General features: G+C 35.9%; 1 protein-coding gene across 2 annotated transcripts in view; it reads left to right on the forward strand.

The window, feature by feature from the left end:
• LOC105255950 (ras-related protein Rab-37) overlaps window positions 1-23,567 on the forward strand; it is a 146,503-nt gene that overhangs the window by 36,058 nt on the left and 86,878 nt on the right. Inside the window, exon 1 of one of the 2 annotated variants that reach the window (XM_011265525.3) lies at window positions 23,078-23,524. The exons of the other annotated variant lie outside the window; for it this stretch is intronic. The gene's annotated coding sequence lies outside the window, so the exon portion shown is untranslated. Of the gene's footprint in view, window positions 1-23,077; window positions 23,525-23,567 lie in introns of those variants that run through there. 2 annotated transcript variants of the gene reach the window in all.

Consider the following 23,567-nt stretch of genomic DNA (forward strand, 5'->3'; position numbering starts at 1 on the left):
CGTGCTAAATTAAAACGCTTTTATTGACATTCAACGGGACATTCTCTCAAGTTACCGAAGTTTAAATTCCGCCCATACACGTCGTACAAAATGTATTCCTTCTTTCTCTCCTTTTTTCCTTCCTTACAAACATACGAAAAATAATCTTTTTTCGTCAAAGAATTTAATTTTCCTTAGCACACAATGTCACGGTGTTGATTGTAATGCAGATATCCTGCGTGTATGTGTGCGCATGAATGTTTTTTGCTTGTTATCACTGCACCAGAACTTCACAGTGCGTCCATTTATCCTCCTTCTCCCCCTATATGCCACCACCTTCCTCCGGCCGTTAAGTACACGTACGTGTCAGATATATTTCTCTCACTCCTTTCGCCCCCTTTTCCATTCACGCGGGATTAAGTACCCGCGCGCGCACAACGAGAAAGACCGGATGTATCGGGTGAGAGAGAAGCGAGAAAAGAGAGGGACAGAGAGAGAAGATAAGGCGAGGATGAGGATCGAAGATTCGTGAGAGAGAGAGAGAAAGAAAGAAAAAGAGAAGGAATAAGAGTTCTGTAAGAAAGTCCGACCGCGGTGAAGGAGGAAAAAGGAGGTTGTCGGAATTGCGGCGTGGGGGGGAGAGGGGAAGGGGGAGAGGAGATTGTTGGAGCGAGAGGGAAGGGAAGGGAGCGAGATGCGAAAGCCGGCGGCTCACTGTGGGAATTTGTAATTGCGCGTTCTTCTGCGCAAGGTCGGGGGGGAAGAGGGGGCGAACGGGGGATTTTGGGTTAGGATTGGGATGCGCCGGGAGAAAGGGGAGATACCACGGGCACAGAATGTCGCAATGGCAATATAAACAAGCACACACCCCATATCGAAAAGCTTAATAAGGCGCGACACGTTTCTCTACTTCTCTCTCTTTTTCTTTCTCTTTTATTACTTGTCATTCTAGTCTCATTACAAAAATTTTCCTAAACAGTTGTTTGCCACGATGACTTACACACGACAAAGATAATCCTCTTGCAAACTGATCGATTATACGATTCTTGATCTCGATTATAAGATAGAAACATTTGCGAATAAGGTTCATTACTGTTTCTCACCAGATGGGATTCTCTTGCAAGTGTTTCTGTCTAACGCTAATGTATGATACAACGACCCGACGAAAAGTAGACTGCGGTAGTTCTGCTAGTTCTATATATCAATTAATCTCATGCGGGATATAAATCACCGGCCCTGAATAGCTGTTAGTTGCCCTGAATTATTCCTCGTGATTAAACGATCTAAGAACATGTATGCATCCCGCGATACACCACGCGTTTTAAGAAATTGAGTCCTAAATACGTAGGCAATCAATATACGCATGATTCTAAATAAAAGGGGAGATCATTAATAGTCGGATATATTATAATCATATTATTTTATTTATTTTTAATCACAAAAAATAAATGCGCATGTGATTGCCGAATATTCAAGTCATTTCCTTCACAATTATTATCGATAATAAACATTGATCTAAAGGAATCATAAGACTGTATTTCGCCGACGAATTGAGTCCTAAGTACGTAGGCAATCAATATACGCATGATTCTAAATAAAAGGGGAGATCATTAATAGTCGGATATATTATAATCATATTATTTTATTTATTTTTAATCTATTTATCTATTTAATTTATTTATTTTTAAATATTTATTTGTAATATTCAAGTCATTTCCTTCACAATTATTATCGATAATAAACATTGATCATAGGACTGTATTTCGCCGACGCATTCTTTGTTCTTAACATGATCGATCGCGGTTACGAAGGCGCATTACGTAAATCAGCGATCGTTTGACCCCCTTCCCTCCTCTCCTCCTCTTCTTCCCCCTCGGGCGATGCGGGATCATCAATGACTGGGTGCGCGATACGCGTTAAAAAATTGCTCGCTCGATCCGTATATTTTTCATAAGCCGCACTCGCCATTGTGTGCAAATACACAGGATATGCATAATACTTTCCCCTCGCGTGTCTTTCACGCGGACTATAACTCCGCGACTTGCGCATATCTCCGCTCGCACCACGACGAGCGTTAATAAATCTCGCCGAGGAACGCGGCTCTCTGGAAAGGAAGGAACGTGAAGGAAGAGGATGCGGGGCCACCGCACACGAAGGGACGCGAGGAGGCGGCGTCCGTTTGATCGGTTGATTAACGTCCGACCGCGGAGCGGTCCTGAGGAGCGCCATAGAACCTCACGAACGACCTTACCCCGTGTCGCGAATCTCAGGATATAAAGAACGTAATCGAGCGATTCCGTGTCATGAATCTATTTCACTGAAAAAACTGAAATTTTTCTCCTATTTTCGGCTCCAATTTTCAATCTGACACCTATTTTGATACTTTAAGCAGAGACTGATCATTTTTTTTAATCTATAGTTTTATCAAAAACTTCTTCAAATTATTTATTTAAAAGACAAAATAGGGAAAAAGTTGAATTAATTATTATATAAATTATATCCGGCCAAATCCTCTAGAATCCGTAAATGTGACAAAATTAAGGTTGAAAGTAAATCAAAATTTCGACCGTATATATGTATATATTCAGAAAGAAAAAGATTTTAACGTGCTTCAAATCGACGCATATTTTAATCATGCAGTTTCTTTGTAAATCATCTTTGATCTTGAAATATTTTTCTTTTTATTCTATCTTTTTTTTTCTTTTTATAATACGAGAAAATTTATAAGAAAGGAATATAAGAAATTATTTGCTTCAAAGATCTACAAATATTATAAAAAATATATAAAACTATAAATATATAAAAAATAATAATAAATAAATTACAAAAAATCGACGATTGAATGTTATAAGATATAGATATAACCATGTTAAAAATATATAACAAATTTATTGATACATAACACAATGATCTTTGAACGAGACAAGGAGCAATCACCGGAGGGGTTTTAAGCTCTTTAGAAAAAAGAAGCATGTTTTCCGACATGGCGAACGAATTAACATCTTCCTCGGTGGCTTACCAACGTAACGATCGGCCGAGTTCTCGCGCGTCGATCGTAACTTTCGAGCCGAGAGCGGCAATAATAAGTGCTTTACGCTATGCCTGTTACGCGACCAGGTATGCATACTAATGAGGTCTCAATGAACGCGCCCATCAAGACGAGAGAGGCGAACCAGCAGGTTTCGCGGCATCTCTCGACGATTACGTACTTACGGCGAATCTGACCGCGCGTCTGCTCTCGAAGAGGGGAAGGGGGAGATCTTGGAAGAGTAACGAGTGTCATAAGGTCGCCCGGAGGCGAAGAGCAACCGCAGTGAAGTTATGCGGGAGATGGACAACGGAAAGAAAGACGACGGCGTTGTAGGAACGTCAGGAAAATGCGAGAGAAAATTGAACGAATGAATGAACTTTACAAGTTGATTTAATCCGGAAATCTATCCCATATATGTAACAAACGCAATTTTGCATAAACTATGTTTTTTATAATTTTCTATGAGGAGACATTTTAAAATAATTTTTAATTTAGGACATTAATAATTGTGCAGCGCGTTTCAAGACTATTAATTATCACGATTGATGATAAATCTTTGACTTGTCGACGCCATTTTTATTATTCATTGTCTCTCGGTCGATCGCATTTTTTGCGTGAGAAACCCAGTTTCTTTCCCTTTTCCGTTTTTGACCTCCTCGTCGAAAGGGGATTGCGACAGATCGTGGGGAAATTCGCGGATTCGGATGTGAGTGACATGTGTCAGTAGATACCCTCGGGACCGGGCTGGAAGTTAGGCCACTTTTTCTGCCAGTTACACACATACGCGCTCGCGCGCGCACGACGGAGACACAGTCGCCCCGGTCTCGCATTATAATCATTCTGTACCGATCGAATGTATCCTTCTCGCCGTTCTCTAAGGTGGGAATAGATACGATTCCGGATACACACAATATCGCGTAATTGCAAACGGGTGCTGAGAACCTCGTCAATTCCCATCGTTGTCATCCTCACGCGATCGCGACACGTGATACAGCTCCACGTCTCACACATACGGACATTATGTAAGATTTTTAAAATGTAAAGCGTAACCTAGAACTAATTAAAACGCCATGTAGATTATGGTGTTCCAGAGTGTAGTTTGAATCGGAGTCTTCTCATCCGTAACTTCTTCCCCCTCTTGAAAAATATAAGACAGTTATATTATAAATATTTATAGACACGTATATATCTTGTTATGCATACTTACAACGATCACGATTTGCGGGAGGAAATCGAGAATAAAATCTTTCCGCAACTTTTTCCGCAAGCGTCTTATAAACGTAAAGAAATCACTTAAGACATACATGTGAAATTTTACAGTTGTACATAATTAATTGCTCGTGTACGTAATGAAGTGTGGATAATGAGAATTAATGGAAAATGCGTATTCTAGATTTGCCAATTGGTTTTACATCGGTCTTCAATGTTCGCGTTGTCGTAAATAATTCTCTGGACCCTCACGCAAGAGGAAACTCTTGTTCGGGCGACAAATAAATACAAGCGGCGCAGGGGTCGGCCTCCCTCGCGATGCGACGTTGGTAAGAAGATTTGTAAAAAAAAAAGAAAATCGCTCTTTGCGTCAGCTTGTTAGTTCGTTATACGACTAGAGTCTATTATTCTTATTTTTGAAAATCTTTTTCTCGCAGACATCGTCAGCGGCTTCTCTTTTAAAAAATTTAACGAGGAAATCGATATAATATATATGAATCTATCTTGAAACGCGGCGGAGACCAAGTTGAGATTTCCGCCTCTCGAGAATTCGCGAATCTATTATCTGTTTCGTGATGGCGTCGACCTCTATTCTACATCATTCGGCGAATAAATATCCTGATAATATAATTATTCCGTCTGAGAAAAAACGGAATAAGCCACATCCGCGTCGCCGGTTTAACTTTGACTCGCTTGTAAAATTTATATCCCACCCTCTCTCCATTCAACCCTTTCTCGATCAATTCTTATTCTATGATCGCAATCGTGTATTTCGGTCCTCGTCTGGGAAAAGCGATAACCTGTTCGCTTCAATAGAGACTTATCAGTGTGTTATTGTCGACATTTCTTGTATTTGTTGGACCACATCCGATTCTTTATCGGGAATACTTTGTTTCTCTCTCTCTTTTTCTTCTTCTCTCATATCAATATTTAAATTTAATAATTAAATTTAATACACTTATATTTTAATTTAATGATTAAATTTAATACATTTATATAGTTTAATTTAATTAAATTTAATATTTATATAATTTATAATTAATATATATAATTTACATAATTGTTTTTTACATGCATTGTTTTTTGATATAAATATTATAACAGTATAAAATTTTTGTAAAAAATGTAATAATGAAACAATTCATGGGGGTCGATGAAACTAATGGTTTTCTTAGAGAGACATAAGGAGCATCTTTGCATAAGCTCGATATATTGATACTTCAGTACTTGGACGTATCCCATATCATAATCGTTCGATCTTCTTCGTTTCCAATCAATTCGCTCGTAACTTCATGATGCCCCACCGTGGGTCACCCGGTAGATTATCGTTCTCATGTCAATACGGTTATCAGACTACTCGAAGATAATAGGCCACTCGACGAGTCGACTCAAGTGGACGCGCTGGAGGTTTCACTGGCGTAGAATTTTTTCCCGATGCCTTATGCATCGAAAGTGATTTTTAAGGATGTGCCTTGTATTCTGAAGAATTTTGCGCACTAGAAAAATTATTTATATAAAAATAACACGAATTAATTATACATGTCTCATTTACATTAATTTGACCTTTTAATCAATTAAAGAAAAACTGTAATTAATTTGAGAAAATTGTTTTCTTTTTATATTTCTCACGATTAATTATATTCATCAAATATTCCATGCATTATTATTCCGAAAAAAAGTTTTAATAATTTAAAATTAGCTTTCTACTTTTTAGTTTAGTGATATCATCGAGAAAGATTGATCTCTCTTCGTGAAATCAGTTGGCCATATTTTTTGCGCGGCACTGACGTTTCGAGTAATATTTTTCATCGCGATAGAAAATCGCAAATAAAAAATCTGTCGTGTTCTCGGTGAATAGATGAATATTTATAACCGCGTGCACATATAACGTGTATTTACAACGCGCTTGCGCAAGAGATATGGGTTCAAGGTGTCGCGGATCGTGATATGCATTTTGACCGACTATAAATACTCGTCAGTGCGAGATTCGCCGTAATTTACTCGAGCGCATTCCTCTTTTCTCTTCGCGGGATAATAATTCCGCGCAAACCGCGACCTGGAGAAGGTTTTCGCGAGAAAATTCTCGGTGTGAAGAGAGTGAAAGAGAAAGATAGAGAGAGAGGCAGAGAATCAAGAATCATTTGGCGAAGACTCGAGGAGCGTGTTTTACGACACGTTCGTTTGCGACGTTCCTTGAATTGTCAAGTCGGCTATCGGCGGAATAAAAAATAATTTATCGCGCTTTCACGCAAACGCATATCGAAGGAATGAATGGTGCAACTAATGTTAATCATCCTCGACTCGAGTCCCGTCAAGATACATCGTTTACGAGTAATGTTAAGGACTGTCTTTTCCTCTTTGTCTTTTTCTCTCTTTCAGTATCTATTCCGTCTTATATCTCTTAATGATTGTTATATTTCTAACATTTGTTATTTCCTAAACATTAAATTCTACTATAGTATCCCATTTGCTTTGATTTGCACTTAAAGGGTCTTGATCAGAGCAAATAAATGATATTTTCTCTCCTTTTCTTTCTCAGCAATGTTAAATTCTCGCGAGTATCAAATCGCGAGCAGCTCTCGCTCGAGTCGATGCAGAGTTGATAGCACGTTGGAAACTGATGTATACGAAGTCAAGGGTCGCCAGTGATTTCATACCATGAGTTGAGGTAACGTACGAGAGCGATAACTTTATCGTTCCTACTGTGAATCCCATTTCGAATAGAATGTCGATGTCAGATTCGAAACTGGAAATGGGAAAGGATGGAGCGGCCAGCGGCACCGTTCTCGCGCGGGAATGACAATCATTTTCTTTCCTCCTTCCGACGAATGCAAGATGCGAATTATATGGTGAGAAGGAGGGAAATGATTCGCCCTTTATAATTCCGCGAGTCATTTCTTTCCTCCCCTTTTCTTTATTAGACGAAATAATGTCTTAGCGGATTGTGAAATCCGAGAACCGCGAAGGCATCTCGCGAGCGAAAACTGTCTGGAATTATTTGTTAGATTGCATGTTTACATACTTTTAATTCGATATTGATTTTAACTACCTTGCGTTAATTAATTGTCTGCTGAAAACGGATAAACAGGTTTCGTATATTATAATTTTCGGGGAAAAGTTTGTGCATTGATCGCAACAGAAACTAATTATAAATTCATACGCACATACGGTAGCGAAATATCCTTTGGTCAATTTTATAATATAATATGAAGTAATCTTTTTTTTACAAATCGCAGACTTGTTACAAAGAGATTGTATTTGTAAACTGCCACATAATTAATATATGTAATAAACATAACATGTAATAGACTAAAAAATAATTATCTCCGACAATTATTCAGAAAAGTTTCAATAATTTTAGCAATACGATGTAGTTAGATTTTAAAAGCATGCTGAAAATAATGATAGAAACCAAATGTCGGAGCTATTTGTTCTTGTATTATTGGTAAACATAAAGCAATATAATGGAAATCACGTGAAATGAAAGAAATGTATGAACTGACAGAATTATTTGGTATTTATGCAAGAAAGAGAAAGAATTTTAACATTAAATTAAGTTAAATAATTTCAAATAATGCTACGCATTAATATCATTAAATGAAGACTTGTTTTGCAATTATATATTGATTTGCTAATTTTAATATTTTTGTTTTTGACATTAATTTAGGTAGAGTAACATTCACATTTACAATTTTCAATATTAGCAAATTGTCTTGTTAATCTCTCCGATTAATTTATTATATATCCTTAATACAAGTCTATCAATTTAGTGAAACAAAGATGTAATTATTTATACAAAGACAAAAATTTTAATCTTACTTTGCTTTAAAAAAAACATTGAAATCATAGTTTAATAAAAATTAATTAATATAAATGTAGGCTTATAAAAATTTCTAAAATCACTATGGAGTCGATACTACTTTTAATTCGGAAAAATTAAGATCACGATCTGAAATCTCCATCGCGGACGAGAAATAGTAATAAAAGCGATAGTTGTAGCCAATTACTACGTGGTATCAAAGTTGTTCGAATTATTTGTTTTACATTATTACACGGTTTCATCGCAACCGGATAAGTTTCCGCAATTCTGACACGATACATTCGAACCCGCAACACAATAGTGCAAGGTATATACGAGAGGCTCGTCGTGCGTACGTAATGCGAGTTTGAAGTTATTCACGCGCGCGGGGCCAACTTGCTCAGAGAGAGCTTCGTCAGGCGTACGATATAATGCATGCGCCACGAGCGTTTACGTAATTGTGATTACGTGTCCTTGCCTTAAATGCAATTGCTGTGCAGGCGTATCTCGAGCCCGGTCTGTCGCGCGAAACGTATTACCGCATCGTTTGACGTGCGCCATTAGTTAGAGAATTTTCTACGGTCGTCGCGGACGTAGCGGACGCCGCATAATGGCGTATGCAAACTGGGTGGACGAAAAAAAAAGGAGAAAAAAACCGGTTCTCCACGGTGGCGTGCACGAAAGTCGAGACGAGGAAAAAATATCGGCGCCCCGAGAGCGAAGGAGAAAGAGACAGAGAAAGAGATAAATTCCGTTTAAATGCCGATGCGCAGGACGCACGCAGTCTCTTCTCTCTTTTTCGTCCATTGTCTTTCTTTTTTTTTTCACCGCTATTTTCGTTCCGCCCGCTCCTCTCCCAACATCTACGCACGTCAATGCACATGTGTACGCATCGGTCTTCCGTTCTGTGACGTTGTGACGTTGTTCTCGCGAAATTCCCGCGGGAATATCTCCCGGTTTCGTCAATATGGCGACGCTAACGAGGGGACTCTAATGATAGGAATGATACCTTATGTCGATTTTAAATTGACGGAATTTAGACATAATCGAAAATCTGATCTCGAGAACAAAACCGCTCTATCGATGATGACATAAATAGTAGCGATTGCGTTGTAATAGAATATTTAAGCAAGTGTTTTTGATATCGCAATTTGCGTATTTGCAACACAAATTATTTTCATAATTATGTTTTTCTACAGATACTTATTGTTCAATAATTACAGAGATAAAGTATATAATACTATGTGTAATTAAAAGACTGCTGAGATAAGATACGTATTAATAACATGCGTTACGATGCGAAACTAAAAACACTTGCTTGACACATTGGAGTAAAGTATGAAATATTGTTTGAATAAAGTATGAAATAAAATGTGAATATTGTTGAAAAAATAAAGTATGAAATAAAATGTGAAATACGTTTGAAATATTAAACTACATATTACAAAGCGTGTTGCACTCCAAAACTTTTTCTTTCTTCAATTTTAAAAAAGAATAATAATTATTTTCCAATGAAGGCTATGTAAATTGAATTATTGAATATTCAATTCAACATTTGATATTCAATCCAACATTCGATTCAACAATATTCGATTCAACAATATTCGATCTAACAAATATTTCTCAATTGTTTATTTAAACCTAAAGATTTTTCGAGTCCCTAAAAATTCAAATCTGTGTCAAACTAAATTAAATTTGCGAAATGAATACAGCAGGAGGAATATTAAAAAATACAACTAGGAAAGTTACAAAATTTTCTCAAAATTAATGCACAGATTTTTTAAAAATCAGTTACACCGACTACATGATGTTAAAATTGATACACGTAATCTGACAATCATAGAGTAAACTTAATTACAAAGTTTTCTGTAGTTTAATAGACATTCAATGTCGTTTAAAAAACATTCAATCACGGAAACCTTGTTGTTCAAAATTGAAAGTTTCAACAATCATTTCATTTTTAAAGTGTTGTCTCACCGCAGATTGCAGTATAATAAATAAAAATTTGTGTTAAATTATATTATATTAAATGTTTGTTATATATAACGACATTTAAAATCGCGATAACTTACGAATTTCCAGTCTTAAACCAACCGTCTGCCCGATATTTTCATTTTTGATCTATCCATATCCATTTATATAAGCGTCTTATATCTTTGCAGAGGATTCCATGAAAAAGAAAATTCGCGATCTCCTCAAAAGAAGTAGCATACATTATTCTCTGGCGGTCGGCCAAGGAAATCGCTCTAGTTATGCGACTATGTTACGAGGAGGGGAAGGGACTCACACATGTGCAACTTCGCTTACACGCGGTTGTAACCGGAGATTTTCGTAAATTAATGCATGTTACTCATCCTCGCCGGACATAACTAACGTCGAGCTCGTAAATAAACGCGAAATGGTTTTGTTCACGAGTCTTAATTCGGATTAGAGATCGTGTTTATTTCCGCGTTACGCTTGAGACGCATTAATCTGTTCGCTTGGACGTTTGGCGAAATTATTTGTAACATCTGTATCCTATGGTGGCCAAATTTATTTCCGGAACAAAACACCCCTCTTCCTTTTCAACTTTCTATTAAATTGTATGCATTATATTAATTATTATCTTTTTTCTATAACTTGATCTTACCCGAAAAATAACTTTTCGTAAATATTTTATCTTTTTTTTACTCGATATAATTTTTGTATTTTGTTTTTTTTTAAACGTTTTATGAAACAAGCTGTAGGGTTTAGTACCGCGTGATACGTAGTAAAATATGCATTCGCCAGGCATGTCCGTAACATCGATGATCCGAAAGACAAGCATGGAAATTTAAGGGGAGTACCAGTGAGTTCTAGAATATATTCCACGCGATCCGTGTTTCCATTCATGTCTCGCTTTCATTAATTTTAATGGTGAATCTGGCTTCCCTCGTTCCTCGTCGATAATCCCAGAACGAGGTATTCTCGCTTGCGGAGAGGACGCTCTCGTTGTAGATTTTTATCATTGAAATTTGTCGAGAAAATGTATCTATACGATAATTAAACAGGAGGATGTATTTGATATTATGGTTTGATATTAGGTGAAATTTTTATCCTTTATCATTCATCACACGAGTGTCATGTTCTTTGCCTATTGTATAAGAGTGCGTTCCGAAAACAATAACGAAGCAATATGCAATCATTCACATCGCACGCGTATAATTTATTATATATTAACATTTATTAGCATTTTTATATTATAATAAAAATATAACGGTAAATGTACGTGCGATTATACATTTAAATTAGTTAATTTAATAATGCGAATTTGTAATATGGCTTATTGGCCGTTTTTATTTTTAAAAATAATAGAATGGATAATAACTTATTTATCCATTATTCAAAATAATTTAAAGCGAATTGAAAAACAGGTAAAAAAAGAAAGCGCATGAAAATGTCTTTATTTCTAGAATAGGAAAACGTTCGGACCGTCGTGAATGAGTTGACAGAGGAAGAGAGAGAGAAGGAAAAAAAGAAAGAAATAAAGAGAGAGAGAAGTTATTTTAAACCAGGTATATAACCGACCTCAAACAACCGCGCCTACCAGTTTCTTTATTGCTCGACTTTCGGTTCCTAGATTCACTACAATATGGTGACTTGTCTCCTCGATGTCTCTAACAGAAAATAATTTAATTATTTCAACATTTTTTATGCTATTATTGCGGGCTTAAACATATAATTTGAAAAGCCCTTTTTACACACGCGATAAAATTTATATCAATTGTTTCTATTGAATACTGTGTTAACTTTTTATTTTAAATCAAACTTTAATATAAAGAAAATTAATAAAATCATAATTTTTGTTAAATTGTATTTTATATGTATGTTCTCTTATGATACATATATGCAAAATATATATGCAAAATATATTAACTAACAAGAAGCGCAAATATGCGCAAACTATTTTTATGGGCAATTTCTATATTAATATCTCATATAAATAAATTAATCTGAAAATACCCGAAGAAATATATTTTCTATTTATGGAAAATTAACGATTCGATAAAAATTTATTAATCTTCAAGCATTATTGTTTTGGAGGTCAACAAAGATAAAACATTTCCAAAGAAGTATCTCCAAACTATATATATAAATTTATTAATAATATATTTACTTTCAGATAAAGATCCTACGACTTATGACTTGAAATTGTACCACACAAATAACTGAACATCAAATTATTAACACTCGGAATAACGCGACTTATATCTGTCATATTTATTCTGTCATATTCTCTCTTTAACAAATGTCAATTTTAATTCGAAACGACAAGAATATAACTATAATTGATCATTTTCGGTAGATTATACATGGGAAGTTTGACTAAATTGACACGATAGAAATTTGTAATTTTATATTTTTTTTCCACACACGACGAATGAACGCCGATGAATTATAACAGAATGGAGGACAATGCCATCCTCGTATCGGATAACGTTTGCCACTTGTTATCGCCGTTAAATAATAACGCGCCGATGAATCGCACACGCGCCCACGCGCGCCCACGACCTTATCTTGCTCGGCAAACCGTCGCGCGTTCGCCTTGAGGAAGCTACCTCCGCTACGTCGACAGAAAAGTGTGTACGAAGAGAGAAAAACATTATTATATTTCTTCTTTGCATTCTTCGCGGACACTTCTTCTGTTAACACACATCTCTACTATTTATTATTGAGGTAATATTTTTTAATTTATGCTCAGAAAATAGTGTTTTAAGTGATTTAAATGTTCATAAAAGAAAAATAGAACGAGATGAAATAATTCTATATTTGAACAAATGGCTTCGTTAATAATAACGCGTGATAAATGATGATATGACAATGATATTAGTAACATATATAATAGAAATTAATACACTGTTAAATTATTGTCTATGAGTTGAGAAAAATGTGTCACTGCGCAATATGCATATTATGTACACATTATCGCAGCACTTTAATTTTGCCACGAAAAATTGTAGTATATAGAAAAATTACCATATATTATAATTAAAATAAACAAATAAATAAACAAATATATTTATATATAATATATTAAAATTGAGATATAGAAAATTGCGATATAAAAATACATAATTTAAAATTACATATTATATTTATAATAAAAATTTTAATATTATAATAATAAATTGAAAAAATCAATCAGCAAAATTGATTCGTTCATCTGATGACTTATGATAGGCGCAGAGATCATTTCTATTGTTCTTCGCACGTCTTCCGCGACGAAAAGCGTTACGCGACAAGCCCGATTAATAACGATCGAATCGAGAATAAAAGAAAAGTGTAATTTATTTATCGCGATATACATGTATCCTTCCTCCCTTCGGCGAGGAAAGTCGCTGAACGATCGATAACTGCACGTACTAGAAAATTGCGCAGGAATACAAATACATTGTTATATTCACATCCTCCTCTTATCGACTTGACGCTTTTGCATCCACTCGCAGCCGGTATCGTTTCAGCGAAATATGGCACTGGCCGTTAACAACGCTTCGCAGTCTTTTTCACTGGCTAAGCATTTTATCGTCGGAGAGATAGAAGATACTTGTCGTCGACTAGTACCTCGAACCTCGCGAGTGAAATCGCGATTCTTCTACGCTCGCACATATTCTACGTGAAGATTCCTAAAAGAATCTAAAAGCAAATCGGCCATTTATACATATATTCGACTTGTATCAGAAATCGATATCCTGTCAAATCTCACTGACTATATAATTCATAATAAAATCAACTTATATTACAAATATGGAAACAATTGATACCGATTTTATTAAACTTAATATCTTCCGTTGTTATATTTTCGTCAAGTATTTTTGTAAAGATTTTTATATCATTTCTGTTATATAAATTTAAATAATGTAGAGATAACGTTTTGATCAGGGTCGGAATTAAATTGAAAAAAAGAAGAAACATGTATTTTTGTCAACTGGTCCAGCTCAGATCTGTCTCGCCTCCGTCATCGGTCCGCCATAGCTCGGAGAGTTATGTCCTATCGGCGTATGAATCCCCCGCTCTCTTTCCGTTCGCGTATGTAAATTACATCTGACGCGCGGATACATGTATGTATACGAGGCTATTGCAATTTTCGAGAACGGTTGCATAAATTTCGCCCGCGAAAAATGCGTCGAAGCGCGATGTCGACGCGTTGTACGCGAATCACGGCTCGTACGCGGATGATAAATGATTACGCGATATTATTTTACGGGGGTGTAATTGCTGCTCCTACAAAAGGGAGATTTCGGAAATGGCGCGTTATACTAGTAGTAGATTACGCGCGTATTCGTTTATAATTCGTGAATAGCGTGGATGGAGGATTCGACAAATTCAACCAATCAAATCTTTATACTATTCATGAGTCGCGGAACCGCGAATACATGCATAGTCTGGCATTAACGATGCGTTCCCGTTTTTGCTTGGCTCGTCGCCCGATTCACCGCTTCGACCTTCTCGTTGTAGCTCGTTGCAGCTGTATAACGATACGCCTTCCGATGCGATAACGAAGCGAGCTTCTGGCACTCCCAATGCGCGATGTGTTCGCATTATTGAAATTAATTCATCATTGAAATAATTAATCATTGAAAACCTATCAGAGGAAGACCAGAAAATTTATTCTTCATCATATTTTCTAAATATAAATTATATTTAAATATAATTTATATTTAGAAAATTATAAAAATTATAAAAATTATATTTAAATATAATTTATATTTAGAAAATATGAAAAATAAATATAATTTAATTTTGTATAATTTTTAAAAATTTTATTTTATATAATTTTTTACATATGTAATTTTAAGAAATCATTATTTCAAATAAAAAGATCAATAAAATATATAAAAAAGAATTAAACGATGAAAAAAATTAATTATTAATAATATCTATCTTTCAATAGCTTTGAATAGCAAATGTCAAATTGAGAAATTGTTTGGAAATCAAAGCCGCAAGGCTGATAACGGATTAGCAAGACCATAATTAGAAGCGAGTCTCTCCGATTACGTGCAAGCGTGGGTGATACTTTGGTGCGAACTCCCCTTTTCCGCCCTCGTATGCGAGGGCAACATCCGTGTGGTGCCGGTGTCGCGGGGGCCGGTATCGCGTGACTTCGGGCCCCGGGGATCCCTCCGATCCAGGAACCAATAAAAGGGGAGACTCCCGACCATATTTAAGGCTAACCGGATTCATTAGAATAAGGAGCGAGGGGATCGCATGCTGCGTTGTAGCACGAATCGGGGGAAGGGGAGTCTCTGCTGCTCGGGTACCTATTAGGGTATACTTATACGCATTTTCAGAATGATGGAATGATTATGTCAAATGCATATCTATCAATGACAGACGCATTTCCTTTGTCGATCCGGGCGAAAGATAATTAGCTTAATGATATTTTAGAATGATTCGAATTAAAAGAGATAGATGGTATATATTATATTTATTTAAATGAGAAATTCTTACGGCACATTTTGAAAAGTATCGAAATAAATGTTTGCAATGCGATAAAAATTGATTCGATTAATCGGCACTTGATTTGTACTTTACTTATGCATTATTTATGTAGATTTTTCTAATTTTTTATATTTACATCTTTTTTTTTCTTACATGTATGTTTGCAATTCTAATTTTTCATATATCTCTCAAAATATTGATATCAAATGTAGGAAAACCATACATTGTTAAAATATATATTATTTGTAAAGAAAAAAATATTGAAAATATTCAGTATAAGAAAGCTCAGTGCTCTCTCTAAAGTAAAATCTAGTACGAAAACTAGAAATCTATCTGGCCATGCATGTAAAAATATCTGACTTTTCCTTAAAATCCTATTTTATTGATAAAGAACGTCTCGATTTATATGTGTGCATATGGCTCTCTTTCTTTCTCTCTTTCTCTCTATCGGATATCGATCACCAGCCGACCGTTGAATTCTTCAGCCGTTTCAGAATATCGGAATATATTTTCAACGCGACGCGAAACGACAATCGCGTGCCGCGTAAGAGAGACCTCGTAATTCGATTTCGACGACCGCCCCCTGGCCCCGAGGCTCCCGCGGAATTAATTAAAAGTCGGTCGACCTAAGGTCGACGTATCATACGACGAGCGATCCCCGGGGCCACCCCCCCGTTCCTCCAATCAGCAACGCGCACGAAAGCGCCGCGTTAGTTTCAGCGTACCAGCCCGGCGTCCTGCTCCTCTGATCCTTCGCCGAGGGTTCCATTGTCCTTTGCGATCTTCGCCAAGCGTAACGCTCTTCCGGTTCGCTTATCCTGCTAACCAGCGTGCTCTCTCTTTTCCCTCCTCGTCCCCCTCCTCGCCCCCTCTTCGCCGCGTCGCGCCCTCGCAGAGAGTCTATTCTTCTCGCGCCGCATCTCCGATTTCTGACCACGATCCCCCTCCCCCCCCCCGTACAAGAGCGGAAATCCACTCTCGTGGTATCCTGGTAAATATTGGCACGTGGTAGCGCGAACAGCCGGTTCGAAACTGTTCCAAAGCCGAAAACTGGTTGAATTTTCGATGGTCGATTCGGCAGTGCGTCTGTGTGTGTGTGTACGTGTGTATATTTATATGTGTAAGCGTAAGTTTGTTGAAAGGGAGAGAAGGAGGGAAGGAGAGAGAGAGGGAGGGGCGAGAAGCACCTGTTATCCTGCGCCAGGACGACCTTCGAGGGAAGGGAGGAGGGGAGGCTTCCGGATCGATATTGCTCAGCCGCGTGTAAAGTTATTAATACGGTCGAGAGGCGAATCGTTTCTCTTGCATGTTGAGGCACGCATCCGTCTCCTCTATCCGCTACCGCTTCGAGAATGCGTTTCGAGTTAATCGGAAAGAAAGACGACGATATTTTTGTTTTGTTTTGTTCGACTGTGCGAGAGTTTCCATTTGCATCCGGCGCAGTTCGTTTCAATTTTATATTACTCGATGCGACTGACCGAATTCGATATATTTGACAATTTAATATAATTCGAGCCGAGGAAAAGAATGATCATTTTTTAATGTTCTTTAACTTTAAAGATATTCCATTGCTTAATTTCGATAAATTTAAAGCAAAGATTGTAAGAATAGATTATTCTTTAACTAATTATACTAGTTATGTTGTGCGATGTGTTAGAAAAGTTTTATATCTTTCAAAATTAAATATATTGTCCAAACTTCTAATACTTAAGAGAAATCTATCATGTGAATTTAAAGGGAAGCTATATATTTTGTGTATTAAATTTATTTCTCTTAATTTGTAACCCTTAGAATTTGTCTTAATAATAGCTACAAATAAAGTATTTTTATCTTTTTAAACATAAATAGCACATTTAATATAGGCGGTTTGTTTACGATATATTCATTTCAACTAGTTTCACTAATAAATTACTTTTAACGTCTTGTATAGTGTCGCTTATTAAATCAAGGAATCATATAAATAAACAAACACAGTAGAGGGAAAATTTTAGAGGATTGCAAGAGTCTCATCGACGAAATATTTGAGGATGTTCAGCCATCGCGGGCGGTCGAGCCTTCGTTATTTCCCCGTGATTCGGATCGCAATAATTAAGGGTTCTTTGGCGAGTAAGGTTAACGAGCTGCTAACGAGCAGTCGCGAACGGGATGATTATCATAATCAATGGCGCATGAAGATGGCTGTGAACGCGTGATTTCACCCTTTTAGCAACCACGTGTACGTGGAAAATCATCACAGCATTATCAGATAGATTTTACATCGCTTATACTCTGAACAAATGTCGCTCTTGTCCGTAAAAGTAATATATCAATAAAATAATATAACATTAATGTACATTGAATTTTTAATTAAACGAAATAATCTTTTGACAACTTTGCGGCCAATCAAGAAGTGCCTAATTTTTTTACAATTGTAGAAATTATATATATGCAACATATTTAATGCCTTAATATATACATGCTTTAATATATTATGATCTTATGATCTTATTACGATTTTTATTAGCAAACATATTATTATTCTTTTACAAAATGAAAATAAATAAGAAAATATTATATTTGAAGCATGTTGATTGTTGATACTTGACTGTCATTTTCTTCGTTTTATAAACAAAATGTTAGTTTCTTACGTAAATTAAGATATTATACAAAAGAACTACTTGTTACAATTAAATACATCTATAACAAACTTTCAAATTGTAATATATAATTCAATATATAATCTCGAAGAAACTTTTTTTTCAAAATATTACGCTCTTTTTGAGAGAGAAGAATTTGACGTATTTTCATATTTATCATGTTTATGTTTGATTCGTTAAAATGAAATGTGAAATATGTACGAGAAAGTAAAAGCCCATGTATTTATATTAGAAACACGGCGTGATGAATGTCATAGGATTAGTGTGGAATCACACGTGTCGCGTGAGTGTTTTTCATGGCGCGTTTGAGAGCTTTACCAGCGAGATCTATCAGCGACACACAACTCTCTTTCAACTTCTCAACCTGAAACTTCTCCCTTTTTTCCGAGGGAAAACCACGGTGCTTGACACGGCGCGAGGTTTTAATGAGTCTCCTGCATCCAGCTGCTCTCCAGACTCAATGGCGTAACTTTAAGCGAGTGCCTCGAACTTCCTTATTTCCTTTTTAAAAAAAAATACATTTTCAAAAATAGTCTGTCTATTCATCAATTAATCCATCAAATAGGACGTGAACAGTTTTTTAAACATTTATGTCACAAATATATCACAAATGTATGTGTGTCTTCTTTTCTTTCATCTTTCTTCTATCATCTCGATCCTGCGAGGATCGTCCTTTAAGTTTTCGACATTTACGTGTCTCGTTGGGGAGACCTGAGGAGGAGGAAGAGGAAGGCGATGAGAAAAAAGTAGCTTTGTTAGATGCAAATCGTCTCTGAAAACAATCCGAAGAAGAGTATGAAAAATGTACGAGGATAAAAATGCGGCGGGCGATATTTTTATTTGATTCGGTCTCTTCGGATATCATTAATCGATTTAATTTTCTTCCAATTTTCTATATCGTCAAACTCTGTAATATAAAAAGGCGTCAAAATTGTATAAAACAGAAAAGTTTTTTATTTAATTTTAAAACAATAATTATACAACTTCGATGTAACAATTTTGTCCTTAAAAACCTATAATCCGTTTACTATCGTTTTAAAATTAAATAAAAAAGCTATGTATGTATGTTCCCACCCCTTGACTATTGTAAAGCGGCATTTACGCGACACGCGTTCGTGTGCACGGCCACTTTGAGCGCGATAGACGACGACGGTATCGAGACATCGAGATGTAAGGGTGCAGGAGGCTAAAATGGGGTTGGGATAAGCGCCGGCGCCAAACGACTCAGTCGATAAACACTAAGTCGAGCATCCCTCCCTGCTCCTTCCCGTCTCGCTTGTCGGACTATCCTTAGACCGCCGTAAAATCCAATGACGTACAACACATACAGGGGTGACGCGCAATGAGGGTTGTAAGAAATGAATGACAATGAGCTCATGAACAAACTAGGATGCTTATCAGTTGCAACGAAATTGTTGGATACATAACAATCATAATAATCTGATAAAAATAAACAATATGATTTAAAAAAGCTAAAATAACGATGTGTGTGTATGTATTTATATTCGGGTGTATGATATTCGGTATAGAAATTATCTACAGAAAAAAATTAATATATTAATAAATATATTAATATTATTATCCATATATTATAATAATTTATAAAATTTGTTATTATATATATTATAATATTTGCATATATATTATATATGTTATATATTATATATAATTATATATATAACAATTATATGACACGCGCTGCACAAAATTTATTATTAAATTAAAATATAAAATTGAATATTTTTAAAAAAGATTGTCATATTACATTTGTGTCATTTGCAAGTTTAATGCGAGGCAAATTAAAGTATCCGATACACTACGCTTTGAGAAACACGATTTGTAATTGTTTTATTTTTTTTCCAAAGATGTAAGTTCGCGATGTAAGTTTCTTATCAAAGTTCGCGGAAAGGTTTGCTCGTGCCACAAGTAGAAACTGCATCGCGGTGACCAGTAAACGGTAGTACGAATGTCGTCCTTTTTCTTTCTGCGATCCTGAATTTCATCCGGAATTCCGCGCGTGTTCGCCAGTAAACCGCGCAATTTGGCTCGCCGCAACGAGCACACATACGAAATTGCCTTTACCTTCTTCCTTTATCTGAATTACACGATAGAATATATTCCTCTCTTTCGTCGGTCATTCTTAATCGTTTTACTGGTTGATTCCCGGATTGCAATTTACATTTCGCATTCTCGGATCGTGTTTTGGGGAGAATTCTATCTGGAATTAATTCGCGAGATTAATACACTGGACGGTGCTCTTTATTTCCATCATACACAATATTTATTTCTTTACTTCAAACTGTGTAATTATATATTGTGTTTAGGTAGCAGTAGACATACTAAACTTATCAAATATAATGATACGATATAGATATTGTATCATGATTTCATTAGAATCTAAGATTGCTAAGTCATGATACGACAATATTTTCCGAAGACGAATTCCTGATGGCGTCTAAGATATTTACACATCGATAAAAGATCCATAAAAACGTCGTTTACAACGGTCGTTTCGTCGTTTAATCGTCCGTCTGATCCGGAAATTGGTTAGTCGCTAATCACAATTAAGAAGGGGGTTAACGAGGGAATTTACGCGAGTCTCCCTCCCGCAGAAGCGACGATGAGACCGGGAAGGCAGGCAACGATGCGCTGTGGGACCGAAATAACCGAGATTTATTTTGCGAGGGATCCGGAATCACACGGTTTAGCGCGCTAAATTCTGTTAAACGGGAAACACGCGTACGCGTATGACATGTAAATCCGCATGTCCTCACCCTCCGGACAGCCGCAATACGAGATTCATACATTTCTCGCGCGTTAACATTACCCAGCGCATATCGAGCATATCTGATTTATCGAGCAGCTGGAAACCGCCAAAGCTCCGAGTATTTCTCCGATCGAGCGAATAAATTTACGATACGGATCGTTTACGTGAAAAAGCGAAGAGCGAAAAATTTGAATATATATTATATATTTATAATATTTTAAATTTTTATCTTTTTTCCATACATGTTCATATGAATTATTAATCATGTATATATATGTATATTTAACAATGAAGTTTTTAATAATTTCAGATTAAAATTTAAATATATTACATTAAAAATATATACATATAAATATTCTATATTGTAATTAATATAACAATAAAATTAATTAATATAACAATAAAACATTTATGTGTACATGTGTACATATATAAATGTATTATTATAAATAAAATATTTATATATGTTTAAATTTTTTAATGATACTAAATAAATTGGAATATAAATATTTCCACACAAATTTTATATTAACTAATTATATTACTATTCAATTCTTATGAATAATTAAATATTTTAATAATTAAATATTTTATTTTCTCTGTCTCTGTCATTCTTTTCTCATAACAACAGATTTTTCTACGAAATTCTACAAAAAATAGCATTCATTTTTTTCAACCACTGATCTTAATCGAAAAATTACGATTTGCGGAATTCGATTAGATCATTCCAAAGTTCGCGGATGCGCGCACGCGAGCGTCGTAAATCACACCGGGGGCCTCGTGATTGCGAATCGTGGGCGTCCTGCATGTCCGGTCGAGGATAAAACGGGGGTGAGGGGACGGACGGAAGGATCCGTGAAAAGGGCCCGCTCTCGGTTGGAGTGGGACGACGACGTGTGGGATGGCACTGTGGTACCTGCGAAGGTGGATACCGGGGGCCGACAGTTAGCGCCAGACGGTCAAAAACTCGCCGGACCGGCTGCCACCGCGCGGGACTTTCCTTTTTTTTTCTTTTTTTCTTTCTTTCCTTTTCCGCCGCCGTCGTCGCTCGTCCCTTTGGGCCGCACGGGCCTCGCGCGGCTTAATATCGACCGCGAGAACGCTCGTTCGTCTCGACTTTCGACTCGTTATTTTCGCGAATGCGCAGGTCGAAAATGCGCGATTCATTTACTTCGAAATGGATTTTGAGCTATCCCGGAATTTAAGCATATTTTGAATTGCACGGCATTGATATTTACATCTAATATTTAATCTAACATTTACTTTTTTGATATTTAAAAGTCAGTCATTTTATTTAGAAAATATTTAATTTACAGCTTTGACTAAAGTTCATTTTTTAAAGTTCTAAGTAGGAAATTATTCGTTTACTACTTATTTGAGATACAAAGTAAAATTTTAATACAGTTTTTATATAAATAAAACTTATCAAAATCATCCAAAATTCATAAAAAATTAAAATTAAAAATAAGAGCAAAATTTTGACTTTTTGTAGCAATACATCTCCAAGTATTAAATTTATTTTATTATTGAAATGATATTTAAAAGACAAAGAGAGAGAGAAAGAGAGAAAGAGAGAGAAAGAGGAAAAAATTCAATAATTTCTCAATTCTTTAATTTTTTTCCTTGGAAGAAAGCTACATTAACTCTTTATTTCTAATTAATTAATTTTGATGCAGGAATACCGAATATGACAAATATTTATAATATTCGTAATATGCGTAATAATACGTTAAATATCTTTTGGCGATAACAAAATAACTATCACGCGGTACTCGACACTCGTTTCTATACAGCGCGTACACGAGGTCACCTTGTCATTCAGCGAGACTCGAGTAGCGGTGAAAGACGCTCTATCGGCGTAGTATTTTTCGAGACGCTATCGCGGTAACAATCGAGAGACATTGAACGCAATCACTCGCTGTAATTATTGTAATCGGCGATGATCAGCTTACGCGATTGATTAATTCTTGCGACGAACGATATGTACGAATGCTACAGTGACAGTTATTTATCAAAAAATGTATATTACAATGTGTATACATTTTTTCTCTCTTTTTATTCTTTAAATACAATATATATTAAATTTGCGTTCATGCATATTAAACGAATAAAATCATACATATTCACATTATTACTAATTCTCTTCAAATTGTCAATTTCTATTTATTTCGGCGATAGTAACTGCTGAGCATAAAGAGAGAATGAGCATCGCGAAAGATTGACATCATTGAACTTTCGAGCAAGTGATTTTACAAGAGTGGATAAATTAAATTAATAGTTCGAAAAGGTTACCGCTCTTATCTCGTTATATATGCATAATATGTGATGTCAGTGCGATATCAGTGTAGTGTCAGTGTCAGTAACAGATGTGTAATTAGCAGTGCATGAAGTTGATTTTCGGGCACTAATCGAATTGTAATTTCAAATGACTATAATTTCTGTGTCGTTTTCTCATTACAATATATAAAAGTTCCCGTCGTGTACGATAACATACGGAATACTGTGCAAAAGTATCGCGTGGTCATCATATTTTAAGTTTGCGCGATTGTAATTAATCGTATTTTCGCGAGTGTCGGGAAGGAACAACAAAGGATGAATAAGGAAGAAATGGAAGAATCGGAGAGGATCGGATCTGCAATCAAGGGGTGAGCAATGTATAATTTATTTATTATTTATTATGGAAATAAT

The sequence above is a fragment of the Camponotus floridanus genome, unplaced genomic scaffold (genome assembly GCF_003227725.1).
Source record: "Camponotus floridanus strain SB8 unplaced genomic scaffold, Cflo_v7.5 scaffold16, whole genome shotgun sequence".
NCBI lineage: Eukaryota > Metazoa > Arthropoda > Insecta > Hymenoptera > Formicidae > Camponotus > Camponotus floridanus.